The sequence below is a fragment of the Pan paniscus genome, chromosome 13, assembly GCF_029289425.2.
Source record: "Pan paniscus chromosome 13, NHGRI_mPanPan1-v2.0_pri, whole genome shotgun sequence".
Taxonomy (NCBI): domain Eukaryota; kingdom Metazoa; phylum Chordata; class Mammalia; order Primates; family Hominidae; genus Pan; species Pan paniscus.
Window position 1 is genome coordinate 119,494,790 of NC_073262.2, and position 22,692 is coordinate 119,517,481.

Below are 22,692 nucleotides of genomic sequence, written 5' to 3' on the forward strand. Positions count from 1 at the left end.
GAGGCTTATCTCGGGGGCCACACCTGGGCAGTGGAAGAGCCAGGATAGCGACAAGTTTGCCGACCCCAGGCCAAGGACTGCCTGCTGCACCACAGTGCCTTCCCTACTCAACTTAAAAACAAACCTGTCCTTGAGTCTCCACTCTATTAGCCTTTTATTTCATGCATGCCTGCTATGATCACAGTGAAGGAACCTAATATTAAAGAGGGAGAACTGGAAAAAAGTAGTCCTTCTTAGAGGCAGGGCATGAATTTGGAGGACCTCTGGACAACTTTCAAGTTCTCATTCTGAGAGCACTCAAACTTTTCGTTTGCTTTTAATTATTTTTGGACTTCTGAAAATTGACTATTTCTGTTCCTTTTGTCTCTCCAAGTCTCACTAACAATAAAACTACATGGTATAATGGTGCATAAAGAAAATTCAAATTGTGTGCTTCAGAGGGTTCTAAATAAAGTTTTCACATTGACCACTAGCCACTTTTCTGCCTTCCTTTATCCCCATCTATAACATAGTAACAAAAAAGATGTCCTTTTCCAGAATACACTGGAAATATAGTTCCATTCAGCTGTTAAGATAAAAGTAGGGCTGCATCCCAGGGTGTTAGAAAAGGGTGTTATGGTACAAAAATATCACACATATTAAAATCATTTGGCCTCATGTGGTCAAGAATAATATGTTTTAATCCATCCACCAACGGGAGTAAGGAACTTTGAGTTGGAGCATTGCTAGAGAACAATTTTATAATAAATAGGCCTTGAGATGAAGGGTAACAGACAAAGTCACAAATCATAGGCAAAGTGAGATCTCAAACCTAGATCTCTTAATCTCCAGTCCAGGCTTCATGCCACTATACAATGATGCACCACAATTATAATTTCTGGCCTCTTTTTATTTTCTGTGCATTTGGTCTGCTTTTCTTTTTTCCTCTTGTGTGCTAAGAGCCATGTGCAGGGGCCTTGGCCCTCTTAAAATCATCCCACCTGCCAAGGGCCATCAGTTCACTGAGTTTTAGGGCACCTGACCCTTTGAAAGGGGGGAAAGAGTTGCCATGAAGGGTGGAAAAGGACCACAGAGACAGCCTGAGGTTGCCACACGTGAAGGTCAATGGCTTCATAATTGATGATTTCATAGCATTGTGACCATCAGGCTGGTAGAGTGCATTGGATACAGGAGATCTGACTAACTCTACTGACCAAGGCTGGGCCAAGAGAAAGCATCACAATCAGCCCTGCCTCTTTGACTTGGCTTGCCAAGCCTCTACTTCCTAGTCTTAGTGGCGATTGAGGGAGAAGAACAGGCAGATTCAAAACATAATTTTACTACATGTCCTGAAACTCTAGAGAGACAGAGCTGGCAATGAAGGCTTGCTTGACAGTGTTGCTGTCAGTTTTCCGCATTGTTCTTTGGGGCAGAATACTCATATTTGGGGATCTCAAAAAGTAGATTTAGTTGTATTTATACTAAATGAAAAGAAAAAAGTAGATCTTTTGCTGCTTTTTCTAATTCTAAAGTTCTGTGGTCCAAAGCACAAAGGTTTAGTAACACTTCCTTCTTCATTAAATTCTTGTTCTGCGGGAGCAGATGGGGCTTGCCTGGAGAAATGTTCAAAGCAAAGCCTTTGTTTTTAGTAAGGACCAAAGAAAGACCCAGATGCTTTTGAGTGTGGTAGTAATCAGATTTTAATGAGCAAGAAATTCCAGATACTTGGTAGCCTTATTATTATTATTATTATTATTTTGGTGGGGAGGAAATGTGGTAGGTCATACCATGGAGATGTTCTGGGGTTCCAGTAAGAACCGTGTCACCATGCAGAAATATTTGTTTTCTAAGACTACTGCAACAGTGAAAGTGCACTTTCTTCATGCTGCAAGAGAGGAAAGAAAAAACTGAGGTTTAAAAGTCCCTGGTTAGAGCAGGAGAGCCTCAGGAAGTTCTTCAGATGGGCACACAAGGCTAACGTGACATTTTCCAAATTTTCCCTTATGATTTTGTTACCTCTTTAGCTCTGGTTTGGCCTAGCTTACTTGCTACTTCCTGTGACATCTGCTTTCTTGTGGGTGTGACTAGCTGGGGCTGGTGTTGTGGGCAGTAAAGGAATTTACCAAGACAATCATAGGTAAAGAAAGGCAGATTTATTAGACAAAGTATGAAGGTATGTTGCAAGAAAGCAATGGGCAGCCCAGCAGAGAAGGGGCTGTCTGCAAAGAGGCAGGTGCTAGAGGGGAGTTTTATGGGATTTATGTGCAGAATGAGGTTGTGCTGCTGGGTCTATCTGGGGAAGGAGGTCATTATGCCCACAGGTTTTTTGTGTTTAGCCATTTCTCAGAACAATTGTTTACTGTTCTCCTCCAACTTGGGGCCGGCCCTCCCCCCATCTTGCACCCTTTCCTTGTTGTTGCTTATTAGGACTCCACATGCTCCAGATAAAAAAAATTATGTCTCCCCAGAACCAGCTACATAATTTGTGAAGTCCAATGCAAAATGAATATGCTAGCCTCTTGCTAAAAAATTATTAAGAATTTCAAGATGGTGACAGAAGAGCATAAATCTGGGATCAGTGTGGGTAAGTGGGCACAAGACCGTTTGTGATGCACAGGTCCCATGACTATGAAGCCCACTCTGTCTCTTCTGCCTCACTTAAGACACTACTTATGGCAAATAGCAGATAACTAAATTGAAAAATCCCTATCTTGTTTACCTTTATAGTCTAGGAAAGCTGGTCAGATCTCCTATTCATAATGGGAGATTCATGAATACTTGCAAATGACTTACTTCATACTGAGGCTGTGCCGTTTGCCTGAGAATGGACTTAGTCTCTTCATTACTGGCTCCATGACCATCTCCCCTCTCCCCTCCTCACATACGTCCTCCATCCATAGCTGGTACTACTCCTGTCTTCACTCCTCCTACTCTTACCCTCAAGCCTTGCCAATTGCTGCCCTCTTCCTCTTCCTTCTCCTTGCTCTCCTTTAGTGGTACTTTCTTCTATGCTCCTGTAGGAAACTGGCTGAGTCCTGGGGTACATGCAGCTCTGCTGTATCCTAGTGTGGCTGAATGCACACACTTAGTGCTCATACTTACTGCTGGGAGATGTTAGGGGCCTGAAGGGGGCTTTCCAGTCATTTGCCTGAAGATTGTATTCCCAGCTCTGAGACAGAAGGAGCCCAGCTGCAGAGAATCTAGGCCACTGTGACTTGGTCTTCCCCTCTCTGGGATATCACAAAGGCCATATGAGGTCAGTGAACCAATCTACAAGAGAAGGGCTGAGCAGGGGACCTGAGATGATTTTCTCCGATATTTAGTCAGACTGATTTTCTGGATCCAAGTTTCTCAACTTACCAAATGTGGGCAAATCATTATATTGCTCCCAGCCTTAAAAATCTTCAATAAGTTAAAGAGAGGACTCAGGCTTAATGGCAATCCTGTTATCTTACCAATGAGGAGACTAAACACCTAGTTGGAGATCACCTCCTTACTGGCTCAGAGCTTCAGGAAATCGCTCAAGGGTGTGCAAATACTAAACAGTAGAGCTGGGATTTAGATCCACATCTACTTAATTTTAGTGCGTATGCTCTAACTGCTGCCACAGAAGGGATGCAGAGGAAGATGGTCAGTTACCCAGAGGGTGATATCTTTGACTTAATGTTCACCATAAAGACAGCTATCAACAAAAGACTTGAATTCTAACTTGTTATCTATTGCAGGAAAGTGCCTGCAATATGGTAAGTTCTTTAGTGATATTAAGCCATTTAACCCAAGCCAGCAATGGAGTTGAAGAAGGGGTAAGTTATAAAATACTGACATGATTTATGTGGAGGGGTAAAGTTTTAATCCTAGTCTTCTGTCCTTAGTGAATAGTGAATGACTGCTGAGTAGATGCAGGAGCAGGAAATAGATGTGAACAGAAAAAAACTGGTTTTAGTTTTGCATAGGTTGAATGTCTACCAGACAGGTCCCCAAGGATGCCCTGTAGACAAATTGGATAGAGGCATCTGTAGCTCAGAAGAGCAATTGAGGCTGGGGATGTAGTTTTGGGCACTGGCAAGTTAGAGTTTTGTGTGGTTGAATCTCCAGGGGCAGGTAAGATGCTCTAGAGACAAAGTTATGGGATTTATCAGCCACTGGGTGTTTCAGAGGAGAGAGCAGGGCAAGGAGACCGAGAGAACAGAAGAAAACTCAGGAAAGAATGGGGTTGAAAGTAAGATATGCAAAACTGGAAGCTGCGACACTTGAGGTGGTCAGAGCACTTTTAGGGGACCTACTAAGCACCAGGCACTGTGTGACTACTTGAGGAACCTCATCTCATTTCTCTGTCCTTACCTTAGGTGACTCCTGCAGAGCATCTGACAATCAGAGAAGAGTTAGAATACATTAAGCTCAGCATCACATATGTAGTTTAAATACAACTCCACCTCCTTCTCTTTCTTTCTCTTCTTTTCTGCCTTTGTTGCCCTACCCAGGATTAAAACCTTAGGTCTTATGTTAAAAGAATGACAACAGAACTGTAGCATTCTCTGCCTCTTGGGCATCTGCAAGAGGTGGGATATTAGAGGGACACTGGGGGATGCTTGGATGATCACCTCCACCCCTCCACCCACTATGGCCTCAACATGAAGTTGGCCTTCTTGAAGTGGGTGAATCACTACAGCCCTTGTTCAGGAAGTGTGTTTGAAACCAGGCTTTTAAGGAAGAGAGGAGACGACATTTCTTGGGACCTTCCTGCCAACCTGACCCTTCTGGTTGGCACCACCCAGAGCTTCATTACTTAGGCCTGAAGCCCAGGTGTGTTGTTGGGCTCCTCCCCCTTTATGAGGCCCATGTTTCCATGATGCCAGGTGGCAGCCCTTCATCAGCCTTTGGACTACATCACTGTGGAGGTGGCTGGAGTCTCTTTTTTCATGCAAACTGCTGCCCAGTGAAACAAGATGTAGACATTTTGACTACAGCATTTCAATTTCCATATCCCCATCCCCAACCCCAACCTGGCTTTTTAGCCATGTCCTTCATTATTTCCTTCAGGCAACCTCTGTTCTAACCAAACTGGGTTATTTAAAAAGTAGAAAAAGTACAGGTCTTCATAGGAAATTCAGTGATTTGTACTATTTTTTTTCATCTTCACCTATTAAACTTCCAAATGTGCTTCAAGACTCAAAACAGAGGCCCTATACTCTATGGTTACTTCTTCATTTGGTCACATTTTATATCTACCAGTAGAAGATGGCTTCTCTGGCCAGATATCAAGCTTCTTGAAGTTGAAGCTATATTTCTGTGGGGCTCTAGGGGATAGGGCAGGGGTAGTAGATTTGAAAAATGAACTGGACTAGAGCTTTAAATTCTACATTTTGGGTACTTAGAGTAGAACTTGGGGGAGGGGCAGGGGGAAAGATTACAAAGGGAGCACAGTAGAAAGTACTTATTATCTTGATTTGTAGTAATGGTTTATGGGTGTACACCTAGGTCAAAACTTATCAAATTGTACACTTAAAATATGTGAAGTTTATTGTTTATCAATTATACTTCAATAAATTCACTTAAAAAAGTGTACATTGTTCAAATCCTCCCTCAAGATCTCTTTCTAGAAATAAGGCAATGAAACCAGGAATGTATGCCTAAATGTGTCAGGAGACAAAGGCTTTAAAAATGCTAGACTTGGAGATCAAAATATGCTACATGTACAATAAGAACTTCTATAATTGTATATATGCCTTTCATGTATTTTCCCCTCAAGATTATCAACTGTGTGTTTGACAGTGAATATTAAATCTGTTACCAGTTGAAATTTTTGGTTATAAATGTAATACGAATTGTTTCACAAACAAAACATGTAAAGCAGTATTAAAATTTGGCCAAACAAGTGTTCTGTATCTACTTTAATAAACGGTTATTCTTTAAAAAAAAAATGCTAGACTTGGGTTTGAAAGGCATAGAGAATTTTGCTTGGTTTCTGTAATTCATGGGGGTTCCTATGGGCTGGCTGATAGGCAGCCAGCTGATTTAAGGAGTCCTACTAGGCATTTTCTTAATTTTATCCAACATTTCAGTACTGCCCCAACCACTCAACCAAGCTCTCATGTTGACTTTCAGCCATTGTGACAAGGCACCATCAATCATCATGTCCCTTTATCAGGAGGGCCCGTGTCATAAGCCACTATGTAAAGGGAATGATGGGTGGACTGCTTTGGACAAATGGACCTGGGGTAGGAGAGAGGGACAACAGTAGGAGCAGGCAGATCTTGCTGTTTCAACCAAAACCTCATGCTGACCAGAGTTGAGGAACAGAAGAAGATGGTGAAGGCCTGCAGGTATAGGTGTTCAGCATGTCATCTGAAATATTCCCCACAGAGGCAAAAAGAAAGGAAATTATCTCTGAAAAGGAATGGGAAGACAAGGTATTGATGACATTTTCTGATTACAGAGGGGACTCTCAGGACTGAGGAATTGTCACCCATGCTTGGCCAATCTCCCAAACTGTCATGCCTCTGTCAAAAGCAAAGATCACCTCTCACCTTCTAAAGACTGGCCCCAGTACTTCTCTAACAATCCCTTCCCTCACCGACACCCACCCACCAATAAAAAACAACCACCCAACTCTCTCCCTGCTTCCGCACAAGTCCTGTGAAGAGCCAGGCTTTCTGTGCTCATGGCTTGTCTTCTTTGTGCTGTAAAGCCTCCCTCTAATCTTGTCCATGCAGTAAAGAGAGATCACACAAACTCTGGACCTACCTCTTTGAGGTGGGACTCTCAAACTCTTTGAAGGTCTGTATTTGATGGAATCTCTGGGAAACTGAGTTGGGAAGGTCCCTATATGAAAAACACATGGGTTCTTGGAGTGTACATCTTTAATTTTCTTATTTGTCTCTTTAGTCAGCAGAATATGTCAATGTTTTGGTTGAAGAAGCTGCTTGAATCTGGGCTTTTCTGTGCCATGTGTTCTCCCAGGGCCAGCACAAAGAAGGGCTTTTGGTGCAGGCCCAAGACCACCATAATCATCATTGATTATTCCTCTCCACGCCAGTGTCTCTAAATAAACTTTCTCTTCTTTCTCTGACAAAGGTGTTTTTGAGTGTTACTGTTTAGCTGAAGAGTGACGTTGAGTGACCTTAGTACCTTAGCCCTTCATGTAATCAGATGGGTGTTGTAAGCAGAGGGAGAACCATGTGAGTCAGGAGGAAATATGTAGTTTACCCTTTTTTTCCTGTTTGAAAGATTTACTATGATGTTCATGGTTGGGCTTTTGTTTGGGATAAATTGAGATGCTTTCTGGATATGATAAGGGCTTATTTGGTTTGATAGACCGTCTAAACAAGGCCAGTGCAGGCTGAGCCAGGTGAACCACCAGATCACCATCAGCTCACACTTCTCATTCATTTGTTAGCAGAAATGAAGATGCCTGTTTTCCTAGAAACAAGCCCAGGTCATCCATCATGAAGTCCAGGAATTGTAAATGTGAGGAAGTGCAAAGACACAACATACACTTACAAAGGCATATGTGCATTTGGAATTCTTTAAAGGACAACATCCTCGAGCTTCTCCTGGTAGTATACTCTAGATATAACGTAGTGTTTGGGCAATTTGGGATCAAATAATTCTTATAGCTTTATAGAATCCCTTGTGTAATTAAACTTGAACCTTGTATAACTTATGTAAACGTACCAAATCATCTCTTATTCACAGCTTGCCTCCCCCTGAGAATCATAAATGCAATCTTTAAAAACCATTTACCAGCAAGACCAAAGCTAATCTGTAAGGTTGGGGCCTCAAAACTCAATTCTCTATTTCCTTTGGAACATGAAAGATGCAGAAACTGCCTTTTTATTGTTCATCTGACTTAGGTGGGCCCCAGGGTTTTGTCCTATTTCCTAGATGTTGATGAGCTTCTTGAGTTTCTTTGATGATTGCTTTTGCTCTTCAGTGGTCACGTTTGGTCTTACTCAGTGTAGGGGTGTGGAGAGGTGGCAATTTATTGCTTAAAGATGTTATGGCAGGTGTTCCTGGGCGCAAGAGCAGAGTGTCCTGAGGTAGTGTATGTAGTAATAATACAAGTCACTCTTGTGGTAGCAGGCTGTAGTAATATAGCTATATCATTGGATATAAGCATGTATTATAGTAGTAGGCTGTGGTAACAGGTTACAGGCACCTCTGGTAGTAACAGGCTACAGTTAATGGGTTATAAGTGTGTCTGGCAGTAGTAGGCTGTAATAATGTTGTGCATACACTGGCATAATCTCAGGGAGAAGGCAAAGGCAAAGAGGTCAATAGCCTTCCCTTTGTCATTCTGGTGCAGTCCTCCACGACACCCTCACTATATTTGCTACATTTACATAGGAAATGTTTTACTATTGAATAATGCCCATGTGCCAGGTCCTGTTCACCTGTCCATGTACTCCAAGAAATGTACATATAGTAAATATAGTCTAAGACATATAGTCCAGGAGAAAACCAGAATAAATTTAACAGTGCCAGGAGATCCATCACATGTTCAAACTTGAAACTTAGAAGAAAATTTTGAAATTGATAATTGTGGAGAACTTCAGGATGTGAAATATATGAATCTTCTGCCTAGGGCGTTCAATATTTATTGATGAAAGTCTTGTATGAGGTAAGTAAACATGACCCAACTTATACCTTACAGCAGCTTTTGTGAGTTATGCGAGGTGATAGGTCCACTTGAGAGAGCCCCTACAGAGTTATAGGGCCAGATAGCAGATGTTTTATTCTTTGCAGGTGAAAGCAGCCATAGTAAGTGAATGGCTCTGGCTTGTTAACTTTGCTGGATTTGGCCTGCAGACTGCAGTTTGTCAGGCCCTGCACTAGAGATTGTGGAATCATTATTTCATTTATCTCAGTTGTAGCATCGAGGTAATCAGGGTCCCGATTTCATAATTGAAACAGGTGGAATGATTAACCTGCTTAAGATCATACAGCTTAGGATGTGCTTGAGTTAAGACCCAAGTCAGAGTGGTGCTATTATACCTTCAAAAAAGTCACACAAAGGAAGAGGTAGGTAGAGCTGGCCGGCAGGGTTCTATCTACCCTCATATTCCTCCAGCCCCTGGGAGGTTAAATCCTCCTTCTTTTGGTCTCATCTAAGTGTCAGCATTATGCTTCCTTTTCCTAAGAGGTTCATTCACCCTTTGTGGTACCTTGTTCCTTCTACTCAGGGCCTTCTTCCTCTTTCTGGATGCCTTTCTGCAGTAAGCTATCTTTATACTTGTCTTGATGGGACTGGTAATTTTAGATTTCTGGTAAAAGGGTCTTTTAAGGAGCATAGGGAAGTAGGGCTAGGGGACAGAACCACTAGTCCTAAGTCAGATGCTACTCAGGCAGTTAAGTCAGTGACAGGAGGAGGCAGCTATTGGGTCAGGGCTTTGTATGATGCAGTAAGGGTCATAATGTTACAGCCACCATTATCCTTTATACCTCATCATATCAAGTGCTGAAACTGGTCCCAAATTAGAGAGCATAAGTTTGTGAATTTGAGTACAGTCCCTCTTGCTCACTTACAGCTCATGACCTAACACTTTTCTCTAGTCTTTCTGCTTTTCAAAATTTTATAGTTGCCCATTATGGTGCACTTTCAATACATTCTCCAGTAATAGAAGATAACTCTCATAACTTATGTCCAAACTGGTGGCTCAAGAGCCAAAACAGCCCACAAATTTGTTTTCTTTGACATCCTATGCAGGCCAATATGGAGTGAGCAGAAAACATTTGGATTAGTTGCCACCATGGAAAAGAGCTTTCATGTAAAATCTAGATATTTGACTTCTTGGTTGCTCTTAAAAATGTGCAATGTCTATCAATACTGGATTTTAACTGGCTTGAGCTCAGAAGCATCTTTCGGAAGAGGCACGTACACGTCAATTTGTCTATCTCCACAAATCTTTACTTTATACTACCTGCCTGAGCTCTGAAGACATTTGATTTTGTAACCTCTGTCCTAAACTTTTGGTAGCTAGCACTACCAACTCTGTTGGTTCCATTGCTTTCTTGCCCACAGTTATCAAACAGTAAAGAGGACAGTTTGATATTCTAGGCAGGGGATCCAAGGACAAGCATCTGGAATTGTATACAGGGCAACCTTCTTTTTGGATCTTTATTCAGATCACTGGGACCACACATTATCAAGCCTACCTCGTTGCTAGCCTCAGAATCCCTTCTTTTTCCTGAAGAATAATTTGAAATCCATGAGGAAATTAAAGGAATTATAACCACAGAGAAGAGAATCAGTTGTCTGTCTGGACTTGGGCTCCAAATTGGGACAGAAGACTCATAACACATTATCTCCTGACCCTGACACTCATTATTATTTTTTGGTGCGTATAACACTGTGTTCTCTAAAGCTTTCTTGATAGCTGGGACAGCAAGAACATTGTGTTAGGCAGAGGAATTGCCTTAAACAGGTCCTAGGCCTGTGACTCTTTTTCCAGTTTTGTGATTCCCTGAAGGGCGGGGACCCTGACTGACCTCTACCTGTATTGTTGGTGTATGACAATAACAATGGCAGTGATGAGATGATAATGTTGGAGCAGGATAACTCATTGGATTATTAGTTTGTGTATATTCTCAATATATTTCCCCTCCCTTCTTTGAAGCAGAGAGCCACATTTTCATTTTGTGTTTTCTTGCTTTGGGTGGGGGATGAAATGAGCTCTTTGTACATAATTCCCTTCCTGATTTTTGGTATCCAAAATCCATAATTCCCTTGCTGAGTTTTTGATATTATTGGTATTATGTTTTGGGGGCAACTTAATTTTATCTCACCTTCCAATACAGCCTGAGATAAGAACTTGTGTCTGGGCTTTGTAATGGGAGGTAGATTATAGGAAGCAGAAGGGAGGGGACAGGCCACGTGGGACAGGGAAGGAAGAAAATAAAGAGTATGTTACTGAGCTGAGTATTGTCATCAGCAACTGGGGTTCAATCCTGCTGGAGACCCTCTAAGAAACTGTGGAATGCACCTTGGAATTATCTCTCCCGATGCTGGGAGGCTGGGACATGTAATGGATTTCCATCCTCTACTAGTTGAAGGTTTCCTCTAGGAATGTTAACTGCCCCCTTCCTGGGCTGCCTAGCACCTTTGATAGGTAGGAATACTTGGTCCCTGATATATTATTCTCTGCTTTTTTAGGGCCTCAGCCAAAACGGAGACACAAAATGCAACATGCTAACATTGTTGTATGTATGTGTATGACTCCATAATAGTCTATCATTTTGTTTTATATAATCTATGAACCAACATCTTATATTTACTGCAGTTCTATTTTTATTAAAATGTATATGAAAATTTACATTTTTATTCAGTATTGTTTGTATTTTTTATATTTTCTTAGGATACAGCTTATAAAAGTGGATTTATAGGGTCAAAGGGGTTAGGTTTTTTCTAAATTGCTTTTCAGAGAGGTTTCATTGACCTGTAGTCCCATCAGCAGTGTGAGAGAGCATTAAAGGTGAACTTAGGCAATGACCTGGCATGGGTGACTAAGAGAGGTTGTAAACTCTTATTGCTTAGAGGACTTTTAGCACAGTGGAGGCCTCTATTTATTTGGGGTAGGTTAGAACACTATTCTATGTGAATAGAAAATGTATGAAGGACATTCATTCTGGATTCCTTGTCTTCCCTGGATTCTAAAAGTACTTCTTTATAGTATCAGCTGAAATAAGCATATACAAAGCACAAAAAATAGATTCTTCAAAGATAATTCCAATTTGAGATATTTAATAGAGTTTTCAAAGGTTCTGAATTTACCATCCCATCATTACACCCTTATTTTCTGTGTATCCATGTACTAAATGGGTTACCAGGTGCTCCATGTTCAAATTTCTAAGATTATGTGGGAAATGATAACCCAGATACATATTAGAACTCTTGGAATTTTAATTTACATGACCAAGCACCTTGTAGAAGTTCTGACAGTTGATTGACAGAATTGGAGCCCAGTTTCCCTTTGTCCCTTTTGTTTCCCAGGAGTTAAACTAGAAAATCACAGGAAAAGATTAAAAAATGGAGATCAAGAGAAAGAGGGAAAAACAAAGACCAGAATAAACATAATTTCAATTCATCCCCTGGATTAGTGAGCACAAACCATGCTTCTTGATTCGAGCTCAGGTGAAGGGTGAAATGCAGCCACATCTATATTTTCCAATGCCTTATCTGTCTTCCTTTTTGGTCTCTTCGCTTCTTTTATTTTATAGGCTCAACGCACCTTCATATCTATTATCAACAATAAATGGGCCTGGTATCATTGGAAATGTGAAAAATAGAATGTAAGAACTTTCAACCCCCCAAGTAAACCCTGGCTCCTCCATTATCTCTGAGGTTTCCCATAAGATCTCTTAAAAGTTTGTTGTTTTCCAATGCAAACACATCACACGCTGGGGCCAGTTGTAGGGTGGGGAGCAAGGGGAGGGAGATCATTAGGACAAATACCTAAGGCATGTGGGGCTTGAAACCTAGATGACAGGTTGATAGGTGCAGCAAACCACTATGCACATGTATACCCATGTAATAAACCTATACGTTCTGCACATGCATCTCAGAACTTAAAGCAAAAAGATAAAATAAAAGTTTGTTGTTTCCATGGAAGAGTTAGGTGAACTAATTTCCAAACCAGTTGATTCCCACCAGTGTCTAAGACAGGCCATTCCTCCAGAGCACCAGGTGGGGCTGTTGTGCTACTCAGTCCTGGCACCTGTCTCTTTCCAAGAAGAATATGAATATGGACATATATACCCAACCATCCAGAAACAAGGTTCTTAGTTCGTACCAGTCACAAGAGCAGGATGTTTGAAATTGGTATGGTCTTAGGGTTTCCAGAACTATGGGGGCCAGTGGAGCATGGGGGAAAAATGCAGTGTCCATTGCACTGTGTTCCGTTGCCTCCCCAAGCTTCTCCTTTTAAGCACAACAACTCACTGAAAGTGTTTTGTTTCATGGTGAGGTCTGCAGATAAAATAAGTGAAAAATGAAGCCCTCCTAAAGTAATAAAGAGGGAGCACCTTAGGAAGAAGAGACACAGACAAAACCTCTTTGCCGCAGTATGGCTTACATTTCAGGTTCCCAATCTCCTGGGAGTTTTATTCACTGATATTTTCCAAGAACCTAGACCCGTGGCCAGAACAATAGATGATCAATAAATACGTGTTGAATAAAAGAATGACTCCAGTTCCAGGGCTAGTCCTGGCCACTCTTTGATCACTTGGTCCCTCTGTGATTTCGTTTCCTCATCTGTTAATGTCTGATAGTGGGTGAGAGGAGAGGGGAAGGTTGTAATAGCCAGTCCCTGAGATCCTCTCTACTTGGGATGGTGCATGGTTTCCATTTTCAAGGTCCTAGTTGGTTAAGCGACTCAAGTAGGCATCTTCTTTACTGTTTCCCAGAATAAACTAACCCATATAGGAAAGAGAACAGTTCCATTCCTGAGTATGGGCATCAGAGTATGAGCAAGTTGAATCAAAATAGATCTCTTTCAATTTTGGCTTTGCCCTCTGTTAATTTCAAGCTGTCCCTGAAATTCATATACATGGCGGTAATATGGTTCTAGTGTTTCTGTAGGTGAATAAACTTAATCCCATCTCTGTAAGGCAGCCTCTAGTTTGGCCTGGCCGGTGTTCCTTTCTGTTTGCTTTCTGTTCCTCGTTATGCTTTCCACTCCTATCAGTATCACTTAGCAATGCTTCCTCACCTTGGCAGTGGCACTTCCTTCCAGTAACAGCCAGGGATACCAGTTTGCAATTTTGTCAACACTTGTAGAACTAGGTCCATTGTTCTCCCCCAGAAACACCATTGGCCATCATCTGGTTTAGGGGTTTGGGTCCCAGCATGGTGAGCCCTCCCCTTCAGCACCAGCAGAGAAGCAGCTCCTTTTCTAAGGGCTGCAGGTCAGCTCTGTGAGTGTCTGCCTTCAAGCTTTTAAGTTTTATAATTCTAATGCTTCCTTATAATTGCTACCTTATAATAGCTCCCTTATAATTGCTACCTCTTCAATACCTTAATAATATCCCCTTTAGCCTTTTCTGTTCCTAATACTGTTAATAATTCTTTATATTAAATTCTCTCTGTTAAAATAACTGGTGTGGTTTGTTGCCTAAGACTAGATCCTGACTGATATATGCCCTGGAACAAGGGAGCCAGGGGTTACCCCATGAGGTCATAGGTTCCTGGGCATATCAGGTTTTCTGCTTATATGCAAGTGAAGTGGCTCTAGCAGGCCAAAGTTAGCCCTCCAAAGAAGAGTCACCCATAGGGGTCGCTTGGGAAGAGAAAGTGCAACAAAACTGGAGGAGTGTGCAAAGAACCTCCTGGGGGATCTGCACAGAGATGGTGGTTTCAGCTATGTGAACATATAAAAAGCCAACTTACCAACCGACAGGCTGCAAGGGCCAGATGGGTGATTCAGGCATGGTGCTTTGGGAGTTCCAGGAAGGGAAATGTCAATAAAATTAAGGAAAATCAGAAAGTTGCTCAGAGGAGGTTATGCTGGAAAGATAGACAGGGCTTTTCAGGCTGGAAAACTAGTCACAAGCATGGTCAAGGCAATTCCAGGGGCACAGATCACTTTAGGGAGCCTCATACACAAGGCCAAGGAACTTGGCTTTGCTTCTGTGTGGGCATCTTATCATGATATTGCCCTCAAAAATCATACTATATATATGATTCAGTCACTGTGTACACCACCCAGAAGGCCCCAGGAATAAGTCAGGGTTGAGACAAAAAGATTTGTTTGCTAAAGAAAGGGACTCGCCTTTCCTGCACTAGCTTTAGATGATCCTGAGATGGCACCCTGTCTGTGGGCTTTTCCGAGAAGAGACATCTGACTTGGTTTAATTTTTAGCAAAATCTGCAATTGATAATAGGATGTCAGACAGTAGGAGGAGTGTTGATGGGTGATCTGCAGAGTGCTGGTCATGACATTTGGCTTTCCATCCCCTTTGGCTTTCCACCCATGCTGTCTTGATTTCTTTAGTGAAACAACTAAGCAATTGGACACACCTTGTCTGAATGCCTACTCCATATCTCTCCCAGACCCAGCTGGGGATAGTATGCATCATCTCCTTTACATAATAGATTTTCCAGGATGGTCCCAATTGAAAATATGTTGGTTTCAGAGTATCCAAGTATGCAAGAGCTGCTAATTCATGCCTCAGTATTAACAATATGGCTCTCTCAACTTTTAAATAATAGAAGTAATACATTGGCCTTAAAAGCCAAGAAAATTGGTGAAGCTCCAAATAAAAGTAGTAAATATATTCAGCCACAAAGTCACAGTGGCTTTGTTGCACAACATCAAAAGGCACAGGTTCTTCCCTCAAGGAGCCTGTGGTTTAGTGGGTGAAGCTTCCTTGTCTTGCCTTATGATTTGGTGTTTTGCACGCCAATGTAGGCAGCTATCATAGAGGTAGGAACAGGTGAGCGATCCCCATCTTTCCTTTGGTCCTGTGGGTAAAGGGGAAAGGAAGGGAAGAGGGCAAATAAAGTGTGTGATGATGGGGGGACTGATTGGAAAAGTAGGAGGTTTGCTGGTTTCCCCCTGTTGGTGATTGGACCTAGCAGGCATGGCCCTCCTGGCAGGAATGAGGCTTAGAGAGTGAAAGCAGGTGTGCAGGAGGCTGCTGAATCACTTGGGAGAAGTGAAGTCCCCACTGTGACTCTTATCTCCAAACCCCACTTGCTCAGCGTGGACAAGGGTTCAGGATGACATTCTGCATCTGTCCTCAACTGGGCATTACGGAATGTGTAACTACCAAAGGGGTAGAGGAAGGTGGAGGTGGAGAAGTTCTACAGAAAGGAGAACGTGAAGGCAGAAGCAGAGGGACAGCAGGAAGAGAAGAGAGGGTTCAGGAGGCAAGAGGAAAGGGGCAGGAGGCCTGGAAGACAAGGCCAGCACCAGAGGGCCTTGGTTCCCTGCCTCCCGGGGCAAAGACACCCGGGGTGGACCAGGAACCTTTGCTCCCTTTTGTCCTTACCAGCCCTGGAGAAGCACATCAACCCCCCAGGCTGTCCAGGCCCAGAGTGGGCTTTGGGAAGAAGGCTTGGAAGGAGATTTATTGGAAGGCCTGGGGGCTTTCCCTAGGCTGCAGAAATCATTTGAGGGCTGGGGAAAGATAGGTCTCAGGCCCCTTCCTGCCTCCAGGAGCCTGGCCTGCCTGGCTGCTGGCCACAAGAGCAGGGCCCATTTCTCCTCCCCACTGCACACCCCACAAGCCAGTCATCTGCCTTTTTTTCCCTCCCCCTTCTGCTTCCCCACCCCTTCAAGTTCTCAGAACTGGCTCCCATTAGATTCCAGGAAATGGCTGGTGCAACTTTGTAACCAAATCCGCTCAAATCCCTTTGTATATCTTTTCTGCTCCCTCGCCCCCTCCTTGGTGTCCTTCATGGCTGTGTCCGGTTACAGAGTAGGGACCGGCCAGGGCAGGCTGGCCCTGGCACATGCAGTCAGATCTGAGTCAGGCAACAGCACCCAGGGCCAAATTGTGGCAAAGCAAAGTGAGCCCTTCAAGTCTGGGGGACCCTGGACCTTTTCCCGCTCCACCAAGAATTTATCTGTGCAATGCTGGGCATGTTATTTTTCCTCTGGGGATCTCAGCTTTTCTCACCTGCAATGTTAGGAGAAACTGCCTTTGGCCAGCTCCAAGATTTATTGGTGACGGTCAAGTGGGAGAAAGCACATGTGTCTGGCAGGACACCTGGAGGACAGAGGGGGGTTCTGACTGAGCAACTTCTATGTGGAGACCCAAGACCCCGAGAATTCTAGCCCAGGCAGGCGTCTGCCCATCTCTCACTTGTGGGACCCTGAGGCTGTCATTTGACAGCAGAAATAGTGATGCAGTGTAGGCCTTCTGCTTGTAGGGACACTTCTTTCTCAGAAAAATTTGTGGAGTTTTACAAAGCCTTGGTGTGGGTGCCAGAGATCTTGCTAGCAATTCAGAGGGCAGGCACTGAGCCTCTAGCCAGGGCTCCCCACTGTGATTTAGGCCAAGGCTGGGATCAGGCAACAGGTGGCTTCCGGTGCAGCCTGGGTGACTGATTCTGGCCAGGGCAGCATCTAGAAACCTGTCGGGGAGATGGTTGTGGACAAGATTCTATTCTGGGAGGACACCAGAGTATCCCAGGCGAAAGGTGGCCAGCTGAGGTATTAAAAAAATGGATCAAACATCTACAGAAATAACATTCTGCTTAAATCTTAAGTCTGGGGAAGAGGCAAAGAGAAGAAAGCAGACAGGAGGAAAATGAGGGAAAGTTGACAACTAAAAAGTCTTCAGACATGTATTTAGGGGTTTAGATGTAAGTGGATGTTCAAAATGAAGTCATCTGTGTAATCCAGTGTCCAGATGAATGGGAAGAACAGAGCTGGCACCAGCTAGGTTCCCAGGTAAAGCCTGGTGTTCTTTTCCCTTCCATGGATTCAGGGAACTTCACCGAGAAAACGGGCTTGCTGAAAAATTGCTTAGGGCGGGTGTGGCGGCTCACGCCTGTAATCCCAGCACTTTGGGAGGCTGAGGTGGGTGGATCATTTGAGGCCAGAAGTTTGAGACCAGCCTGGCCAACATGGTGAAACCCTATCTCTACTAAAAATGCAAAAAGTCAGCCGAGTGTGGTGGCGCACACCTGTAATCCCAGCTACTCGAGAGGCTGAAGCAGAATTGCTTGAACCTGGGAGGTGGAGATTGTAGTGAGTTGAGATCGTACCACTGAACTCCAACCTGGGCGACAGAGTGAGACTCCATCTCAAAATAAAAAGAAAAAAAGAAAAAGAGATATCACTTAGTCCACCCTAAAATGAGGAAAGTGGAGCCCAGGAGGTCCCATACCTCAGTGCCTATACCCCCCTAGACTGTGGGGAGAGAGGTGGCCATCACTCCTCATTAGGGGATTTCTTGGAAGTAGGTTCTCTGGAGTAATGAAGGAGATGGATTTGAGGAATAGCCTAAGGATGAGGCTGGGGAGGGGCTGGACAGGTAGGTTTCATCAAGGGCCTACGGCAGCAGTTCTTAAAGTGTGGTGCTCGAACCAGTGGCATCAACATCACCAGGAAATTTGTTAGACATACAAATTCTTAGTCCCTTCCTGACCTGCTAAAGCAGGACCTGGGGTGGGGGCCCGCCACCTGGGTTTTAGAATCACCCCCAGGTGATTCTGATGCTCTCTAGAGTTGGAGAACTGCCAGCCTCGGGTACTCAGGTGGGGCATGTCAGGAGGCTCAGTGCCGTCTTGACTGGAGACCATTTGAAACCCACAAAGGAGGCTCCTGAGTGAACTCTTTCTGTTCTTCCCTTCCCTCTCCATCAGCTACAGTGTTCTTGGGTCTCCTTCCAGCTGGGCACATCCCATAGCCACCCCTCTTGGGCCACAGCCTTATCTGCTTGTCCCAGATAAACAGTGAATTGGCCTAATCAGTCTGGCTGGACTGGCTGGCTCCAGGGAGGTCTGCTGGTGGTGCCACTAACAGGAATGGAGCCACTCACACGGCTGACCCCCTTCCTCACCCCATAGGCCCTGTCGCCACCGCCATCTCTCGTCTAGGAAATGCCAGGCCTCGGTTGCACTTTCCCTCCTTTGCTAATCAACCCTCAGCAACTTTATTCCCAAGACAGATAAGGGGTGACTATCTAGGGCTTCTGTAAAAATCACCATGGTCAAAGCCTCTGTCAAGATCAGGCTGTCTTCTGGGTGGCTGCTGAAGGAAAGAAAGAGGAATCGAGCCTGCCCCCAAACTTAACAATATGCATTTGCACCTCTCAACAATCTTGCAAGAGAACAGACACTTGGAATTGCTGCAGATGATCTGCCTTCACTAAGGATTTTGACTGGCTTTTGGCTACTGCCTTGCTTGTTATAATGGATGGTTAAGTGAGTTAACAGGGTGCGTTTTCCCCACATTGCAAAGAAGCAGAAACGGGCTCAGAGACGTTTGCTGACTTTCTCCAGGCACTAGAATTACTCAGTGGAGTAAGCTTCTTGGCTGGGGCTGGGACCCAAAGCCACATTCCTGGTGGTGTGGCAGGAACCAGGGCTCATGCCCATGAAGGCCCATCTGTGAGGGAGGTCGGCTGGTGGACCAGACGTGCCTCCCAGATGTTTTTCCCAGGCTCAGCCTGTGTGGCATGAAGGATGGGTTAAAGGGATTTTTAATCCTGGGGAAAATGACTGTCATTCAGGGCTGGCTCAAAAACTGGTAAAGTGTGCTGTGTGTGGAACTAAGCCACAGGGCCAAAAAGCACAGAGGGGTTTTCATGAGCTCTTGGGCAGCAGCTCTGAGGTGAGGTGGAATTGTGGGCTGGGAGCAAGGGATGGCAGGGGCTGTCAGAGGGGATGTTCAGATTGCGTAGCCACTAACACAGTGCTTGTTCTGGGCCACCCCTGCTCTGCTACCCGCTGTGGTTCCTTCTCCTTGCTGGGTCTGAGTTTTCTCCTTCATCTGCCTCCCTTCTCCAGAACTGGGAGGCAGGCAGACCTGAGTGTGTGAAGAGTATCTGGCAACTGCCAAGTTCATGGAGAAGCCAGAGGACTATTATTAGGGAAGAGTAGTTTAGGAGATGGTTGTACGTCTGGAGGGGCCAGAGGCAAGGGCTGGAGCCCTCTGTGTGTGGCAAATATGTTTTTCTTCTTATGGATCAGATGAACCTTTCTGGGCAGAGCCTCAGTAGAGAGCAGAGGGGCCTTCTGTGGCTGAGGCCAGCAGTTGCTGAAGCCCTATCCCTCAGCTGCTTGTCACCTCTCTCAGTACCTCCCAAGGCACCTTGGAGGATCCCTGGTGGCCCAGTGGGACAGTTTAGAAGTCCCTGGAGAAGCCTAATTAATCTGCCAGTTCTTAGGTCATCTGGAGTCCAGGAGCTGTGTCTCATTGTGAGCTCTCTGGAGGCTCCAACCGCTCTCTCAGGAGCCTGGCCAGAAACAAGTTGTCCAGGGCCTGCTTGTTTGCGGAGCCTGGGCTATTGCTCCACAGCACTGGGCTTGGCCACTGTGACAAGAGAAACCCAGGCAGGAGCTCTTACCCCATGCAAGTGCCACTGGGGGATTAATTTCTCTTTGGGACTTGGGGGTTGTGGCCAATGCAGAGAAGCAGCAGCTGGGCTGACAGGAGTAGCTACATTTCTGGATCAGCCTTCCCCCTCCTCTGATTTCCCCTATTCAGGTCTCAGGAACCCAGACGTTGAAGTAATATTCTTGTGAGCAGTGGCGAATTCATACCAGTTTGGAGCAACTCGATTCTTGCCTTTCCAGAGGAAATAACTCGACTGAGGGGCATAAGGCAGAGGGAGAGACTGAGGCAAGTTTTAGAGCAGGAGTGAAAGTTTATTAAAAAGTTTTAGAGCAGGAACGAAAAGAAGTAAAGTACACTTGTTAGAGGGCCAGACAAGCAACTTGAGAGGTCCAAGTGCCCTGTTCTGTCCTTGACTTGGGGTTTTATACCTTGGAAGGTTCCAGAGTTTGCACTTCTTCTCCCCTGATTCTTCCCTTGGGGTGGGCTGTTAGTGAGAGGTGACAGCCTACTGGCAGCCGTCGCAGCCCTTGGCACCTCCTCGGCCTTGGCGCCCACTCTGGCCGTGCTTGAGGAGCCCTTCAGCCTGCGGCTGCACTGTGGGAGCCCCTTTCTGGACTGGCCAAGGCCGGAGCCGGCTCCCTCAGCTTGCTGGGAGGTGTGGAGGGAGAGGCGCAAGCGGGAATGGGGGCTGCGTGCGGTACTTACAGGCCAGTGCGAGTTCCGGGTGGGCGTGGGCTTGGGGGGCCCGAACTCGGAGCTGCCGGCTGGCCCCGCGGGCCCTGGGCAGTGAGGAGCTTAGCACGTGGGCCAGCAGCTGTTGTGCTCAATGTCTCGCCGGGCCTTAGCTGCCTCCCTGCCGGGCAGGGATCAGGACCTACAGCAGGCCATGCCTAAGCCTCCCCGACCCCACCTGCACCCGCGCCCCCGCCCCCGCCCCCACCATGGGCTCCTGCGCGCCTGAGCCTCCCCTAGGGCCGCTGCTCCCTGCTCCAGGGTGCCCAGTCCCATTGACAGCCCAAGGGCTGAGGAGTGCGGGTACATGGTGCAGGACTAGCAGGCAGCTCCACCTGCAGCCCCAGTGTGGTATCCACTGGGTGAAGCCAGCTGGGCTCCTGAGTATGGTGGGGACTTGGAGAATCTTTATGTCTAGCTAAGGGATTGTGAATACACCAATCGGCACTCTGTAGCTAGCTGAAGGTTTGTAAATGCACCAATCAGCACTCTCTGTCTAGCTCAAGGTTTGTAAATACACCAATCAGCACTCTGTATCAAGCTAATCTAGTGGGGAAGTGGAGAACTTCTGTGTCTAGCTCAGGGATTGTAAACGCACCAATCAGCACCCTGTCAAAACGGACCAATCAGCTCTCTGTAAAACAGACCAATCGGCTCTCTGTAAAATGGACCAATCAGCAGGATGTGGGTAGGGCCAGATAAGAGCATAAAAGCAGGCTGCCCAGCCAGCAGTGGTAACCTGCTCGGGTTTTCTTCCACATGGTGGAGGGTTTGTTCTTTCTCTCTTTGCAATAACTCGTTGCTGCTGGCTGTTTGGGTCCATACTTCCTTTATGAGCTGTAAGAACTCACCGTGAGGGTCTGAAGCTTCACTCCTGAAGCTATCAAGACCAATTGGGAGGAACAAACAACTCCAGTACGCGTGGCATTAAGAGCTGTAACACTCACTGCGAAGATCTGTAGCTTCACTCCTGAAGCCAACAAGGCCGCTAAACCCACCAGAAGGAAGAAAGTCCGGACACGCTGCCTTTTAAGAATTGTAACACTCACCGCGAGGGTCCTTGGCTTCATTCTCGAAGTCAGTGAGACTAAGAACCCACCAATTCCAGACATATTAGGATGCACAGTGGCCTGCCAGCACCTAAGAGGGGTCGTATGTGCAGTGAGTTTACTGAAGTTGTGTACTTGCTCATTTGAGGCATTTTTCCCTTACCAGGCAAGTGTTCCTAGAGGAGTGTCATAGATCAGTTAAAGTTGGCCATTTTGCCTCTGAGAGCTCATGCGTGGGCCTACTCGCTTAACTCCTGAGATCTTATGAGGAAGCTGCTGCTGATCACCAGCTTCAGGTGTTTTCTATCTATTGGGAGACTGCCTTTTCTTGGCACCAGCTGTGACCAGTTATTATCTTAGAGAGACAGTGTAGCAACTGCCTGACAATCACCTGATGGTCACTGGACGTTGCTGGTGGGAGGGACCCCTCTCCAGCCCTGCTTGTATCTGCCTGACTACTTGCTCTAACATCCCTTACACTGGCTGCCCAGGATGTCAGACGTTCTGGCTCTCCACCTGGGAGCCCAACTCATGTTTTTGTTTTCTTCCATCCGTGAAGCAAGTTTGACAAGCACTACAGCCCATCAGCTCCTGCTGGTGACTCCTGACGGCCATGAGCACCAGGACCCTGAGATGCCGTGTTTGAAAGGTACCTGGTTTTCTTTGCTTAGCCATACTTGACTTTTCTTTGAGAAGCGCCTGTTTAACATTCCTGGCGATTAGGCTCCACATCAAGTTCTTCCTTATATTGAAATAAAAGCTGTTGTCTCGTAGTATTCTCCACCATGGAGGGTTCTTGTTTGCTGTATGTTGGGTCTCTTCCCTGGTAGAATTTAATCTCCATGAGAGCAGAGAGTTTGCTTAATTTAGAACAGTGCTTTGCACACAGTGGACGATAAACATTGGTTTAGTGACGGTATCTAAGA

General features: G+C 45.3%; 2 long non-coding RNA genes across 2 annotated transcripts in view; both read left to right on the plus strand.

Annotated features, from left to right (window-relative positions):
- Positions 1–22,692, plus strand: part of LOC134728758 (uncharacterized) — a 478,019-nt gene that overhangs the window by 171,934 nt on the left and 283,393 nt on the right. The window lies entirely within an intron of this gene.
- Positions 1,188–7,048, plus strand: LOC134728759 (uncharacterized). Its single transcript, XR_010109542.1, has 3 exons — positions 1,188–3,722; positions 6,085–6,389; positions 6,865–7,048. It is a non-coding gene; the product is annotated as an uncharacterized LOC134728759 (long non-coding RNA).